Source organism: Olea europaea, chromosome 15 (genome assembly GCF_002742605.1).
Source record: "Olea europaea var. sylvestris chromosome 15, O_europaea_v1, whole genome shotgun sequence".
Taxonomy (NCBI): domain Eukaryota; kingdom Viridiplantae; phylum Streptophyta; class Magnoliopsida; order Lamiales; family Oleaceae; genus Olea; species Olea europaea.
The window spans coordinates 13310354-13325602 of NC_036251.1; the positions used below are offsets into that span (position 1 = coordinate 13310354).

At 32.3% G+C, this 15249-nt stretch overlaps 1 pseudogene; it reads right to left on the bottom strand.

Moving 5' to 3' along the window:
• Positions 1-939: 939 nt before the first annotated feature.
• On the bottom strand, positions 940-9982 carry LOC111411262 (annotated as a pseudogene).
• Positions 9983-15249: the final 5267 nt, after the last annotated feature.

Genomic DNA, 15249 nt, shown 5'->3' on the forward strand with positions numbered 1-15249 from the left:
GCTTGTGCTAAAGCTCTGGGGCTTCGGCCGAAAAAATCATCATGTTCATTATCCTGCATTTCTTGGTTTGGTTTCTATGAATGTTGGTTAATCTTGAGTGTCTCGACATTTCAGGTATTCTGGATGTAATATCTTCAGTTACAACGATTTGGGAGGGTATTGAAAGAGAGAACTATCGATATAATTTAGGGTTTTGATTATGAGTGATAGACCATGATTTGGGAGCGGATGAACGGGGACGAAGGGACGAGGTAAGAGAGAAATCTGATTTGGGAAGAAATGATATAGAGTTACTTGTACATGAATTTGGGATTTGATAAAATTCATCATGATTTAATTGTTGATAAAGTAAGACCCGCTAATTAATTGCATGATAACAAGGCGTACAACACCAACCAGGTATATCTCAAATGCATGTTTCATTGATGCATCTTCTTCTATCAATGTCAAAAATGAGTGGAATATTGTAAATGTCACCGAAGATTCTTCTGCAGATTAAAAGGGCCAAAAAGTTTCATTCCAAAATAGAACTTCTGACATTGGATTCCATGGACATTAGCTCATCTATATTAGGAGTGATAGAAACTCGCTCTGATATCTGATGTAGGCAAACGCACAAAAAATAATGAAACGAACACACTATTGAAGTTTTTTTATTCTAATTTTTGTTGATTCCCAAAATTACCAGAAATATGGGTATCAAATAGCGAGATTAAAAGATTTGACGGCTCCAAAATCTTTAATATTTATTACAAAATAACTAATTTTCATGATAGCTTTCAAACCTTATTTAAAGAAATAACTAAAATCTATATAGTTATTAAAATGTAAAAGATAATGACAAAAATTTAAAACCCTAATATTCAGAATTAATTAGAAATAAACGAAATTAAAATTGAATTTATTTAATAAAATAAATAATAAAAAACTCAATTTTTTTCAAACGGGTTCAAATAATAATGCTAAGATGCGATCTTTAGTTTCATGATTTTGAATACCATGCCCATCCCCATACTGGTACATGTATTGTGCCATTCTCACAAGATTCATTGTAATTTCAATAAAAGTTTTTGAGAATGGACAAATTGTTTCTTGAACTTGGTTCATTTTTTTCCACGTCTCACGTATCAAAGATATAATGTGTTCACGTGCCTCGTCTTCAGAAGCCCCAGTTTCGTTCATGTAACATTGTATTGTTTTAGGAACATCACCTCTTTTCATTTCATCCTGAGAGAGAAAACGAAATAAACTGTCAGTTGAAAGGGTTAATTTTGAATTGCTAATGATTTCATAAACAAGAATGAACTTGAAAACATGAAATGAAATTTTAGTCTATATGCGCACCACTGATGTTGCTAAATCATCTGAAAGACGTAAAATCGTTGCCGACCAACGGATTAAATTGGGATAATCAAGTAAGTACTGAACAGCTTCCTTCTCTATAGGACTGGTAACAGTGAAAAACGCATGGGATAGTATGACATGAGTTGATATTGAAATCCATGCAATGTTCATATACTCTTCCATTGTTGGTTTGTATCCATTGAAGTACCACCTTGCCTCTTGTAAGTATGCTTTGCATAAATCTGTCCACTGCCAAATTTGACAAGATTACTGTATATGGATTATGGAAACTGATATAAGGATTATGTATTAGAGACTTTCTGAAGCAAAAGTGATACCGCTTTCCTTAAATATGGAATTACTATAAACCCTTTTTCTTTAAGAATGTCGTAAGCCATTTCATTGACGAAATTATTGAGGGCTAGATAGCAAATTTGCATGTAATCTGGAAGTTGATGGATTGAATTGACATCCCATCTGTGGAGTTCCAAACAAATAATAATTATAGGAGTTAGAACGGTGAGAAGGAAAAAAAATAAAAACTAATATATAACACATGGGAAAATTTTACTATAAACTGCCAATCTAATTTCCAAAATTTGGTCCTCAACTTTAAAGAAAAGCAATTTCGTACATTACATTTTATTATTGTTTCGCAACTGGTCACCCACTAATGAAAACCATAGTTTTCATTAAATTGTCGTGTGGCCCTCATAAAAACATGCATTGCTTTAAATATCAACGTACCAATCCAAGTTAGAAAACAAAACCTAATTTCATGAAGTTGATTATGCAAGGACCACATTTTGACTAATTTAAAATAGATTTGAACTGTTTCTTGAGATATAATCTTGCAACTATAAATAAAATTAATAACCAGCTTGTCCATTTTTAAAGATTGAATAAGTCAATCATTCAATTTTCCCTATCACATAAACCTTTAAATATACAAAGTACTTCCGTATTCACAAACTTTGAGTGTGTCCTTTAACAAAAGGACTTCGTTTTTAATTTTTACTTTTTTATTTGGGTGGGGGTTCTGAAATGAGGAATAAGGATGTTTCTAACCTTTCAATGATTCTTGTAAAAACTTCAAGCTCTTCTAATGTACCATAGACGTCATATATATCATCAATGGTTGTTACTAAAGCATTGACCTTCGTCAATATCTTTCTATAAAATTCATATTGAGGTTCAAATATCACCCCAGTAGTCCAAAAGAAACATTCCACCAGCCTATCCCTCGCCAATGACAACTTTTCGGCAAGGCAAGTTCCCTTCCGCCTCCTATTCATAGAAAACGCAGGGAAAGAAATAAAAATAAAATTCCTTTGTTACTTCTAAACATCAAAATTCAATATATTTGGCCCATGTATTTAAAATGAGAAAAAAGAGATAGAAATGTGCACAAATGTATTAGTGTAGGAATTAATACACATTTTCTCCAACCGTAATAAAAGTTAATAGTGGTAAAGTGAAAGGCAAATTTGTTGAGGAGAGACTATTTCCCTCCATCAAATTCCTTATTGAGTTGTCTCTGATTGAAGACAACTTGTGATGTCGATTTATCTTTGAGTGAATACAGCAGCATATCAATAAATACCTAGAGACACGTTTTAGTTCCTGCTGATATTTTGCTTGAACAATGTTGAAATCCAATTTAGCAAGCTCAAGCAGAACCTGATTCATGTCTGGCCTGTCCTTGTATATGTTTATGAACCATCTAGCCTCTGCCCGCGGTATGGTCCAGTGCAATGGAAGCTCCAAGCCATGGTACACCAATCGAGAATGGAACTGATCAATACTAGTTTGATCATTATGGTGTTTCATAGTGAATTATGTACCCATTTCTAGGGTACTTTCACCTTCCATTGAAAGGAATGAAGTTTCATATAGTTGTAACAATCCCTCTATATCATCACAAAGCCTCGACTTGAACTCAACCTTCTCATTCTTGAAACGATCAAATATCTCTGTGCTCAACAGGACATGTATAAGACGTGTAAGCACTGTTAAGAAAATGCTTAACACCTATGGCCCAATGATTGAACCTAATAGCTGAGCCCAAGCTTATGACCCGGTTTGCCCCCATTCTGTGCAAACTCGTGTTCCTCAAAAAATGCGATTCTATTCATTTTTAATTGAACGAATCAGATTTTGCCAAGTGGAGTCAGCTGAACCGTTAGATGAATCTGGCTTTTCATTATACTAACCCTAGACTTTTCATTTGCGTCTGTTCGAGAGTCTTCTAGGGTTTGTTCTTCGTGCTTGCTCCCTGTAATTTTTCTTCTCTCTAAAAACCCCTGGTTTTTGGTTGCAATCTCTAAGTTGTTTTAGATGCTCTTGGTGAGATCTAGCTTGGTGTATTTGTGTTGATATTGTGTCTGTTCTTTGGTGAACTGTAAGGCACGATTACTTGGTGTAATCTGCCGTTCGTCTCTGTGAGAGAAAAATATGGTCTGAGGGCTGATCTTTGGTAGATCTGAAGTTTGTAAACTTGTATTTACACTCTATTGTTGGTTTCTAGTGGATTAGAGCGTTAACCACTTCGGTGGAAGTTCAACGTGGTGACGTAGCCCATTCTTGGGTGATCATCCGGGCCTACGGATGAAAAATCATCGTGTTCTTTTAATTTCTGTGATTTTACTTCTAGTATTGGGACTGTTAATACCAATAGTGGTATCAAAGAGTCATCGATCTGATATATAATCCGGTTCTTGGCTCACTAGTGCTCTTCTTGACGGTTAAAAACCATTACCTTTGTGGTACTACTTCTGTGAGCGTTCGACTCACTATTTTCTGCTGGAAAGTAAAATAGTTTTGGTATTCACTATTTTACACTATTGGCCTGAGACGATTCTGGTAACGAGTTTTTTAAACCCTAAACCTAATTTTTCGATCCTTCAGATAACTCTACTGTTTTTGGTTGAAGGCCCACCTGGATCTACCTTTGTCTAGGGTTTCATATGAGAACCCTAGAATCTTAGGGGACTGGGTTTAACGGCCTCTTCAAGATTAGATGTTAAATTTGTTGACTGAAAATAATTGTTTTATGGTTTATTGGCTATCTGATTTACCTGCTCACTGCGTTGTATATTCTGTGCACTTGTGTGACAGTCATCTGCACATTAATACTTTGTGTATACATTGGTGCATATAAATTTTTTTTACACTGCATATCACAATCTGATTTGGTCAAACAAGTCTGTTAAAAAAAATTTTCAAAAATAATGACAAGTACTAAAGTTGATATAGAAATTTGGAATGGAAAAGGAGATTTTACTCTTTGGAGTCAAAAGATGAAGGCACTTTTGATGCAACATAAGTGTGTGAAAGCACTGGATGAGTCTTGGGAAGAAGAAGTCATAGAAAGAAAAAGAAATAAACAAAGTGATACTGCATGGAGTTTGATTTTCCTGCATTTGTCTGATAGTGTCATTAGAGAAGTAGGAAAGACTGAGATTGCTGAAGGAATTTTGACTAAACTTGAATCACTTTATAAAACAAAATCACTCCCCAATAAATGTTATCTTTGAAAACAATTCTTTAGTTTCAAATTTGATCCACATCTTGATCTTGAAGCAAATCTTGCCAGATTTAACAAATTAACTCAAGATCTCACAAACAGTAGTGAAACACTTTCTGATGAACAACAGGCAGTAGCCTTATTATCTGCTTTACCTGAGAAATATAAAGATTTAAGAAATGCTCTTGAATATGGAAGAACCTCCATTACCGTGGAGATTATTGTTACTTCTTTAAGAAATAAAGAACTGGAGTTTCAAAGTGAATCCAAATCTTCCTCTATTGGTTTTGTTACAATGTCAGAGGAAATAATCAATTCAAAAGAAACAACAATAACTTTTCAAATAAAAATTTTGGAAAAACAAAAGAATAGAATGGAAATTTTCATAAAGGTAAAGCCAAATTCAATTATCATAATAATAAGGCAAAAGGAAAGAAATGCTACTTTTGTGGAAAGATGGGTCACTTTATAAAAGACTGCATGAAAAGGATTGATGAACTGAAAAACATCAATAAAATTGAAGGTGGAGCTGCAATTGCTTATGAGGAAGCTGTAGGCTCAAATGGACAAGTCTATATGACTAGTCAATCTATGGTCAAGGATGAATGGATCCTTGATTCAGGGTGTACATTTCACATGACACCCTGAAAAGAATACTTTACTGATTTTCTTGAAATTAATGGGGGTCAAGTGATATTGGGAAATGACTTTACCTGCAAAATTAAAGGTATTGGCAAAGTTATTTTAAAACTAGAAAATGGAAATGTATTGACTCTAAACAAGATCAGATACATTCCCAATCTAAAGAGAAATTTGATCTTTTTAGGTGTACTAGATGATGAAGGTTTTGATACAACCATAAACAAAGGTTTTTTGAATTTACAAAAGAACTTTATAAAGATTGCTTGTGTTGAAAAATCCAATGAGATCTATGTTTTAAAAACCTTGCCAATAATCAGTCAACCAATTTCTGCAGTAGTATCTCAGCCTGATAAATTTGAAATATGGCACAAAAGGTTAGGACATATGAGTGATAAGAATTTACACATCCTTAAAAAACAAGGTCTCTTAGGAAATGAAAAAATTGAAAGAGTGTTTTTTTGTGAACACTGCATTTATGGAAAACAAAGGAAACTCCCCTGTGGCACAGGTGTCCATAAATCTAAGTCTATTCTTGAATATCTGCATGCTGATCTGTGGGGACCAGCTACTGTGAATACCTACTCTGGTTTCAAATATTATTTACCGATTGTTGATGATTTTTCAAGAAAGACATGGGTTACTCTTTTGAAAAATAAATCTGATACCTTTCAAAACTTCATAAAATGAAAAATCTTAATTGAAAATCAAGTGAATAAAAAGGTTAAAGCTCTTAGAACTGACAATGGTCTTGAATTCTGCAACGAGGAATTTGATAATTTCTATAATAACAATGAAATTTTAAGGCATAGGATTGTTACCTATACCCCACAACAAAATGGTCTAGCAGAAAGGATGAATAGAACCCTATTAGAAAGAGTTAGGTGCATGCTAATTAATGTAGGTCTTCCAAAACTATTATGGGGGAAGCTGTTAAAATTGCATCATATTTAATAAACAAATGCCCCACAAAATCTTTGAATTATGAAACCCCTGACCATGTTTGGAGTGGTCATCCAGTTGATTATTCCAAACTGAAAGTTTTTGGTTGTGCAGCATATGTACACTAAAATGAGGGTAAACTTGAACCCAGATCTATTAAAGGCATTTTTTTGGGATATGAGGAAGGTGTAAAAGGTTACAGAATCTGGGTTAAGGGTCAAGGAGGTTATAGGGTCATAATAAGCAGGAATGTCATTTTTAATGAAACAGACATGCCTTGTACTAAAGAAAAAGTCCATGCAGACCCTCAAATTACTGAAAATGATTTATATCTTAAATCTGATATCTCTCTAGCTATCTCAGATCTAGAAATTAATGACCAGATTGAGGTGGAGCCTACTCATGAACAGGAAATAATCCTTGAACCTAAATCTGAACATGAAACTCAACCTGAACTTGTTCCACCAATAAATTCTTTAGAGGACTATCAACTTACCAGAGATAGAGAAAGAAGGGAGATAAGACCACCTGTTAGATATAATGAATTAGACCTTGTCACTGCCCTAAACATTCAGTTTTTTTTAGGCAATGAACCTAATTCATACGAAGAGGCCATTGGGGGAAAAAATTCAAATTCCTGGCTTGCAGCAATGAAAGATGAAATGTTTTCACTTGAAAAAAAATAAGACTTGGGTCTTAGTTACCAAACCTAAAGGAGGGAAGGTCATTGACTGTAAATGGATTTATAAAATCAAAGAAGGTGACACAAAAGAAGAAAATGTTAGATTCAAGGCTAGACTAGTTGCAAAGGGCTTTAACTAAAGAGAAGGAATTGACTATAATGAAATTTTCTCTCCTGTAGTCAAATACACTTCTATAAGAATTCTTCTCTGCATTGTTTCACAATTTGATTTTGAACTAGAACAGTTAGATGTAAAAACTGCATTTTTTCATGGTAACTTAGAAGAAAAAATTTACATGACCCAACTAAAAGATTTTGAACAAAAGGGAAAGGAAAATTGGGTGTGCCTTTTGCAAAAATCACTCTATGGGCTGAAGCAGGCCCCTAGACAGTGGTATATCAGGTTTGATACTTTCATAAAAGGTCTTGATTTTAATAGAAGTGAATATGATCCTTGCTTCTATTATAAAGGTGGTGGAGGTCCTGATTCTTATTATCTCTTGCTTTATGTTGATGATATGTTACTTGTTGGGTGTGATGTAACTGAAATAAATAATATTAAGTAAAAGTTAAAAAAAGAGTTTGAAATGAAAGACCTAGGATCAGCTAAAAGAATCTTAGGAATGGAAATTAGGAGAAATAGAAGTGACTGCACACTATTTCTAACTCAAGAGACATATATTTCCAAAATTCTACATAAATTTGCTATGGATAAGGCAAAAGAAGTTACCTTACCACTTGGTAGTCATTTAAAATTTTCTACTGAAGATTCTCCTAAAATTGAAACAAAAAGAAATTGAATGGATAAAATCCCTTATGCAAATGTTGTAGGTTCAGTAATGTACATTATGGTTTGCACAAGGCTTGATCTTGCTTTTGCTATAAGTGTATTAAGTAGATATACGAGTAATCCTGGTGAACAACACTGGGAAGGCATGAAATGGCTACTTAGATATGTTAAGGGAACTTCAAACTTAGGATTAATGTTTGGAAAAAAGAAAATTGGGATTAAACTAAAAGGATTTGTAGATTCTGATTTTGCTGGTAATTGTGAGAAATCAATATGTGTTTACCTTAAATGACACCTGCATAAGTTGGAAATCACAACTGCAAAAGATAGTAGCCCTGTCATCTACAGAGGCTAAATATATTTCAGCCACAGATGCAGTAAAGGAAGGGATTTGGTTGAAAAATCTGTTGGATGAAATTGGCTTTACTGGTAATGATGCTTTAATACATTCTGATAGCCAATCTGCTATACATCTTACTAGAAATCCAGTTTTTCATGATGAAACAAAACACATAGATGTCAAATTTCATTTTATAAGAGACATTATAAAAAAGAAAATTAAAAAAATTGAAAAGATTTCACTAAGTGTAATCCAGTAGATATGGGAACAAAAATACTTCCTGTATATAAATTTGGGGATTGTTTAAATCTCCTAAATGTTATTACTAATTGAAATTTCTTTTGCTAGTACATAGAGCATATGATATCGAAGGAGAGTTAACCTCTAGTCCACAATGAAACCTAAAGGTGTCAAGCATGGTGGAGATTGTTAAGAAAATACTTAACACCTATGGCCCAATGATTGAACCCAATAGCTGAGCCCAAGCTTATGACCTGGTATGCCCCCATTCTGTGCAAACTCGTGTTTCTCCAAAAATGAGATTGTATTCATTTTTAATTGGACGAAGCAGATTGTGCCAAGTGGAGTCGGCTGAACCGTTGGATGAATCTGGCTTTTCATTATACTAACCCTAGACTTTTCATTTGCGTCTGTTCGAGAGTCTTCTAGGGTTTGTTCTTCGTGTTTACTCTCTGTAATTTTTCTTCTCTCTAAAAACTCCTGGTTTTTGGTTGCAATCTCTGAGTTGTTTTAGATGCTCTTGGTAAGATCTAGCTTGGTGTATTTGTGTTGAGATTGTATCTATTCTTTGGTGAACTGTAAGGCACGATTACTTGGTATAATCTGCCGTTCGTGTTTGTGAGAGAAAAATATGGTCTGAGGGCTGATCTTTGGTAGATCTGAAGTTTGTAAACTTGTATTGACACTCTATTGTTGGTTTCTAGTGGATTAGAGCGTTAACCACTTCGGTGGAAGATCAACGTGGTGACGTAGCCCATTCTTGGGTGAACATCCGGGCCTATGGGCGAAAAATCATCGTGTTCTTTTAATTTCTGTGATTTTACTTCGAGTATTGGGACTGTCAATACCAACAAGCACGAAAAATGAATGAAATGAACAGAAGAAACTGATTTGCACCTTCAGAAACTTTAAACCCATGTTGTCTTAGTAGTCTGAATTCCAAAGCCGTAGCATATAAATCCTTAATCTTTGACTGTTGATCATTTTTGCTATATTTTTTGTTAATGACTGACAAGATTTGGTAAATTTCATTCTCAAAATGGTAGGATATCCCCAGCCTTTGCAAATTGTCAATCAATTCCAACTGATCCAGTGGCTTTACTGTTTTATCATGCATCATCTTCACTTGCATTTTCAGCTCAGAAGACCGAGTTGCGTATCTCTCTCCCTACATCATGCACAAACAAAATCTGATTGCAGGAAAAAAGGAAGAATTATTTATTTATTTATTATGTAAATGATGAAAATTACCGTGTATTCAATATCTAACGACTGAATATATTCGAAGTCCCATACTGGGGGTTTGTAGTTTCCTGATCGCCTAATCACAATCTGACTGCAAGGCCGCGTATTGGTTAAAAAACTATGCTGATTAGCATGAGCAGCACTTGTACATAAAGCAAAACAGTGTTTTGGAATCTGTTTTTTTGAAGTGCGAATATAAATTGGCTTGAAAATGTTCAGGTTGAAGATACTCATTGATCTTTGAGACTTGTCTAAGTTGTTCATAAAATATTATATTTGGTATGGTGGGCATGGCTTATTTATATTGACTGACTTAATTGTCTGGAACTCAAAATAGTAATTAGATAAGTACATCAAGTATTGGCACCAACTCAAATAAAATAGCCATAAAAATAGCACCTGTTTAGCCTCCATTTTTCCAAATTAAAATGGATGAAATTATATATATATATATATATTGAAGATTATGCTATCAATTTAATTAAGTTACAAAAATTTTTCAACCAACATAACATTAATGAAAACAATTCTTTTTCTCTGTGTGTGTATATATATGCTCTTGTTTGAGCCCCATTTTGGGAGGAAGAATGAATTTTTGAATAGTGTATTGATGATAAATGTGTGATTAAAAAATAAGAAAAAGTTTTGAATTTGCGTGTACTATTATTTTATTGAAAAATGTGTGGCTAAAATAATGTCAAAACACTGTTGAAAAATACATTTTTCCAAAAGAATGGGACTCAACAAGGCTTATATATTGCTTAAATTTTCATAATTTGAAATCATCGTATAATTACATCATTATCAATATTACTAATATAGCATCCTCAATATACACAACTGAGTAGAATATCCAATTCAATTGCATGGTTCAAACTATGGATGTGGCCTTTAGGAGTATGAAGTTGATCTGGAGAAAAATGTGGTTGGTCGCCAGCGTCGATGCGGAAGACTTGAGTAGGAAAAGGCAGTTATTTGGTAAAATTAGTAAACCTAGCTATTTGGAAAAGAATGTGATTCGAGACTTGAGAGACAAATTGGGAGGCGGTAAGTGGATGAAAAATGTCATCACTTACTATCAAAATGCTTACATAATTAGTGTTGTGTTAATTGACTTGTTATAGGTAGAGCTCCAAGATCGCGTTCATCCACTAATATTTACTTTGATTAAATTCTTTTAGACTTTTTACATTTTTTAAGAATTTATGTTTAACTAAAACTCTAATATTCATAAAATATTTTCTTCAACTAAAGCTAAAACAAAAATGAAAGAGACACCATTAGAGTAAATATATGAAAACATAGCAATATATGAAGAAGAATTTGAAAAAGTAATCATTGTCTTTTTATTGTGGGTTTGATGAATTTAGTATGTGAATGATTTTTTATTTGTGTTTAGGTTATCTAATAACTTGTCTTTTGAATTCAAGTGGTATAAATAAGAAATTTCATTCCGAATTATTTGAGTTTTTTATTGGAATTATCTTTTCTTTTCTTGATTTTCTTGAATTGAAAATATTGATGGCTGTATTTTTGGTAGAATTATCAAAACAAGAATTTGAGCTTTTTGTTGGGATTATCTTTATTTTTTTCTTGATTTTCTTGAATTCAAACAATTGTGGCTAATTTGCTGGGATCTTCAAAGAAACTTGATAGTGTGGATATATAATTTTTAAATGAATGGAATGTGGTGTGGATGAAAATGATATTTTTTAAAAATTTTAAAATTTAATAGGAATGAATATAGAGTGAGATAGATATATAACAATGGTGGATGTAAAACAGCTCCCTTTGTTCTTGATTCCCCCACAGTCAATAAAAGCTATTGGATTTGACCCAAAAATTTTAATTATATTATGGTTTAGGGGTAGAATGAGATACACAAAGAGAGTTCGAGAAAGAAAAAGAGATTATCTGGTTATGAACAATATGATTTTATTAATAATGATGAATTATGTATGACGAATGTTATTAATCGTCACAAAAAATGATACGATACAAAGAAGTATGAGACTAAAGAAATTTGCACAAATGCTCCTTTAAGGGCATAAGTTTATTTTTATTAAAGTAGATATACTTTTAACTATCGGAATGGATAGAAACAATAGGAAACCCCCCCCCCCCCCCTTTTTCATTCAAAATCAATATGTTGAGGGGGTAATGCCATAATTGTAACATTAGGGACCATTTATGCCAATTCCTTGTTAATAAATACTCCACTTTTGGGGTCCTTTGAAAGAAGAAAAAAAAATAAAAAAAAATCTACCTATCTCCCTTAAAGATAGACTTGATTTTCTTTTTCGTCAGTCCCAAATTACTAGTTACTTGATGAAAGTAAAGATATATTTTAATTTTCTAATATGTCATATTTAATGTATCTTATTATCAATAAATATAAAACAAATACTATTTAAACTATTATTTAATGTAGGAGTATATATAGAAAAATGTAACAAAATTTATATTTTCAATTATATTAATAACATTTTCTTAATATGTGTTAAAATATAGAGAAGTTTATTTTTATGGGACGGATGTAGTAAATAAGATGCACTGTGAAACAAGAAACCATGATGCTTGACAATGACAATCCACAGTTACTTAATAGCCTCCAAGCATTAAATAATCATAAGTCATTAAATGAAAAATTGGTTTCTTAACTTGAACAATGGAACTGGACAAATTGATAAAAACTTAATGAAGTTGGTAAAGATAATTTAATACCTGAATTGCTTAGTCCCCATTTGGGATAGATTGTTTTGGTGGATATAATAGTGGGGGGGGGGGGGGGGGAAGAAAAAAAGAAAAAAAAAAAACAAACTTACTATTAGATTAATATGTTTGGTTGATACGCTGAAGCAATCCACAAGTCGAAAGTTCAAGAATAGAATGCAATATTTTTAGTAATTGATTTCAAAATAATGGTAATCAATTCACTATATGATACAGATAATGAATATTTAAACATGAGTATAAAAACATCTCTGAATACATTAAGGATCCAATGAAATTCAATCTCCATAAGCAGAAAACAGCTTAAAACTTGGAATATTTGGTTTTATCATAGTTAATGGAACCTGATTCAAAATAAAAATAAAAATAAAAATAAAAAGATTCACATGGTTAAGCAAAAATGAAGCCACTAATAAACATGTTAAACATGAACTTAAACGTCTATTGAAATTACTTAATTTTGATTGTAAATAACTTAGTTATTTCTACTTGGGGACAACAAAGAAATAAATTACCTTGAAACTTATTTACTTTTATGTTTACTTTTGAAGAATTTTATCTAAGCAAAGCTTATATTCAGATTTTAGGGATCAATATTTTCTCATCCACTTACAAACAAGGCACTCGATAATATTTGTATATTGGATTCCCAGTACACAAATTCAGAAGGGTAAATTGTCTCTGAGCCTTCGATCAGGATATCGTTGATGTCTAGTGGATAGACTGATAGAGTGTTTAAGATCGAGTCAATCTGTTGCTGTATTTCTGCTTTTATTGTTGCCACAGACCTCAAAGTCATGTCATAGCCTATGAATGGTGTTAGTAGGATGCCGACGCTAGAAGAGAAATAGCAGGACAAGTAAGCACATGGTTGGAGCCATGACCAATGAGAAATGCCACTGAAAATTTATTTTCTGTGGGTTTCCGCCTCATCCATAGGTTTCAATTCATCCACCGAAACTTCGAAATTCACTTCATTGGGAGGATTGGAGAAGCCTGTTGGCAATAAACATATATTCTAGCATCCAAAACCTAATTTTAAGAATTGATTAATATATAGTCATTATTTTGATAATCAAATACAAAAGCATTGAAATTAAGAATTATTGAAGATTCCAAAATTTCTTGGGATTGAAAAGTTTCATTCGATCCTTCTTGCTCTTAGACTAAGGGCTTGTCTTCAATTGATAGATGAATTTTAAGCATCCTTTTAAGTTCAGTTATCCTCAATTGAGATTTTAATGAAATCCATTAAAATTTAGGTGTTCCAAATTGAAATTCAATGAAATCTTTTAAAGTTTAGGTATCTTCAATAATTAGTGTATTTATAAAATTTTAAAAGATTTTAAGTCGATTTCATACTTAAAAATATATATAACCAAATATTTTGAAATTTCACCGTATTTGATGAAATTCTTACTGAATTTGTGGAAATCCACTCAGATCCACAAAATTCATTAAAATTTATAATCTTTTAAAATATATCAAAATCTTAGTTGAGGACATCCCTGTAAATGGACGATGTCTATGTCAACCTTTTTTTTTTTTTTTACATATATTTTCACTATGTTTATTGGCTAGATTATTTGTTAGGGCGAATGATATAGGTGACTTCGGTATAATTAATTGATTTCTATTCATATTTTAATTATTTATTTTGAATATTTGTTTTGTAAATTGTGGCATGATTGATTTATTTTCTTTATTGAGAATAAGAGTTGAGTCACATGATATTTGATTGTATGTTAGATCGAAAGATTGCATGTTGAACACATAATCTTACTATTCATAAATTTGTAGCTTAGCTTTATTGCCACAGAGATAATTTAGTAGTTGCTAACCTGCAGACAAGAAGCAAAATAAATGGCACAGTACACATTGATTGAGAATTATTAATCATTTAAATAACACATAATCTTACTATTCATAAATTTGTAGCTTAGCTTTATTGCCACAAAGATAATTTAGTAGTTGCTAACCTGCAGACAAGAAGCAAAATAAATAGGACAGTACACATGGATTAAGAATTATTAATCATTTAAATAATACACTTAAATAATTACATTATGATTCATTCATCATTTTTTATAAATAATCCATTGTGATTAGCTAGAAGAGTAGGATGTAGTCAAAAGAGTAATGCTTTTCGTTACCATTGGAAAAATAGTCTTCATATTAAGCTATGTATGGTGCACCAGATTAGGCCATATAAAGAATTTAGTGTAAAATTATAATGATACTACTAGGTAAATGATATTATGGTTGATTAAGGTGAATACTAATCTTTAATTTTTCATTCAAAAAATGGTCATTTGCGCTATCAACCATATAATATAGTACCGAGGTTGGAGGTAAGTTTAGGCCACATAAAAAGAGCGATGAAATGATGGTTCAAAGATTATTACCATTCTTTATCCCCCATAATACCCTTTACCCAGTAATATTCATTATAATTTATACTAATATTTTATTCTGTTTACTCCGGTGCACCTAACATGACCATAATATTCCATAAGGTTTCGTATTTATGCTATGGTTATGCATTGTTATCCACAATTATTTTTTATGAAAGTTAATAATATATTGGATTGTTTTCCAATTGTTGATCCTACTCGGTATCGATTATGATTCAACAAGTTAGTTGATCTGCGTCATAGATTAAAATGCCCAGTGAAGAAAGAAACCAGGATGCTTCACAATGATAGGGGAAAAATATTGTTTTCTCAGCTGGCACTCGACAAACTGATAACAAAGCCTTCATTCGGAAT